This window comes from Octodon degus, unplaced genomic scaffold (genome assembly GCF_000260255.1).
Source record: "Octodon degus isolate 3935 unplaced genomic scaffold, OctDeg1.0 scaffold00124, whole genome shotgun sequence".
In the NCBI taxonomy this organism is placed as follows: domain Eukaryota; kingdom Metazoa; phylum Chordata; class Mammalia; order Rodentia; family Octodontidae; genus Octodon; species Octodon degus.
The window spans coordinates 1668463-1670724 of record NW_004524700.1 but is presented as its reverse complement, the minus strand read 5'-3'; positions in this window follow the sequence as shown (position 1 = coordinate 1670724).

Below are 2262 nucleotides of genomic sequence, written 5' to 3'. Positions count from 1 at the left end.
AAAAAAAACCGAAACAAGCTGAGTTTCTATTTACAGAAGACAAAGAGAAAAGGAATGACATACTTGACTCCTGAGTAATAAAGGACAGGAGGGAAAATGAGAGCCCTTCAGGACAAAATAGAAGGAAAATGACAATAAAGTTGTAATTATTCATCTTCCAACAAAATGAACCAAAAAATCCCAAAATAATATCCAAGAAACAAGTACTATGAAGAAGGAATTTCTCTGAAAATAAAACAATGCTGCCATGTCACTAGGTCGCAGGAGCCAACTTGAGAGACACATCATAGCTATGTTGGAATATTTTGAACAAAGTCAATAATGTAGTATTGGATTATAAACCATCATTAAAGTAAATACAGAGGTGCACACCCTCACCTCCTATGAATAAGTGCAAAGTGGAGGAGATTCTTTTTCCACACAGAAAACTGCTCATCATGTAAGTCCATTCATTCCTCTTGAAGAGGTAGAGCTCTGTCCCTCTCTTTGTCTGAGTGAATGCTGGATTGCAGGACTTGATTCCAAAGAGTGTGTGAGGAAAAGAAAACAGCAGGACTTTCCAGTGGAACAAGCTGGTAGGTATTGTCTTAGCCAAGTAATCAAATTAAATGTCACCAAGAATGTCATGTGGGAATTCTGCGCCCTGTTGTGAGGAGAGTTGAGACTTCCGAGTTCCATGGTTTTCTTGCCTGGTTGTGCTGGCTCTATGAGAGCTCCAACCTAGCCCAACCTGAGAAAGACATTGAATATTAAAACTGAAGGATGATTTTTTTAATATGTTTGATTGCTTGAAACTATTAAAATCATGACAAAACAAGAAACACTGAGAAACTCTCATAGACAGAGGAGAGATCATAAAAGCCTTCCGGTGTTGTAGATCAGATCTTTGAAACAAAAATGTGTTAGTGGAAATCCTGGTGAAATTCACTGAATAGGAATATTGTGATATAGTTTTTTAATTTTACAATTTATATTGAGATGAAGTTGAGTGAGATCAGATGTTGTACATATGAATGTCCTGAGCTAACTTTACACATTTTCTATGAATCTAGAATTATTCTAACATAAATACACTACATTAACAATGCAATTTCTTTTTTGTGTTTGGTACTGGGGATTGAACTCAGGACCTTGTACTTAAGCTGCTGAGCTATCTCCCCAGCAAATAAATTACATTAACAAACAAGAATCTCAGTAACATCCATCCAGTAGAAGAACTAGACTTTGCTCATAGATAAAATATGGTGTTAGGAATTAAATTAAGAATGTAGGAAAACAGCCCAAATTCACAGAATAGTTGCAAAAGCCTGGCTTAATCTATATAAAGTTACAGGATTGGAAAATGAGACTCAAACCACCTTATCTGGTGAAGATTTATTTTATGAAAGGAAGGAAAAATGTAAGGGAACACTAAATGTATGAAACTTATTTAAGCAAGCATTTGGGGATAAGAAAATCTATCTCAAATAAAAATTTAAAAATTAAAAAAAATAGACAAAAGCACAAAAAGATATAAAAGAGCAAATTAAATTTAGGAAAGAACTAGAAATAGAAGAAAGAACATCATATCATTTAATGAAGACTAAATTATAAGTTTCATAAAGAAAAATAAACATAAAAGGAAATTTAATAAGGAAATTGAAGAGAGATGAACTGCCACCAGCAGAGTAAAAATGAGGTGAAGACAGAAATAAAATGGCTCGCCTGCCTGGCGAGCGCAAGGACCTGAGTTCAGTCCCTGGTGCCACATGCCCTGCTGGCCCCGGAACTTGGGTACACTCTGCTGGCCACTGAAACAGGGAGGCTGAGGCAGGAGGATCACTGTGGGTCTGAGCTGTATAGTGAGACCCTGTATCCAGCTGTCTCTGTTACTCTCTCCTTGCTGGGACAAATACCCAATGTGCAAAATGCAGGAAGGAAAGGTTTGCTTAGCTCACAGTTACTGAAGGTTTCAGTCCATACTCATCTGGCTCCAAGGCAGCCTGGCACATGGCAGAGAGCAACCTTTCATGGCAGTGGCAAAGAGCAGAGAGCGAAGGGAGTGGTGGCAGCAGCAACGGCAATGGTGAGGAAGTCTGTCTCCCTTATGCTGATTCAGGCTATGCGCCCCAGGCTGGGTGTGGCAGTCACACCTATAATCCCAGAAGCACTCACACCCATAATCCCAGTGGATCATGAGGTAATCACAAACCTAGAAGCTTGCCCCATGATTTTGTGAGACTTTGGGGTAACAAATACACACAAACCATAACACCAAGAAAG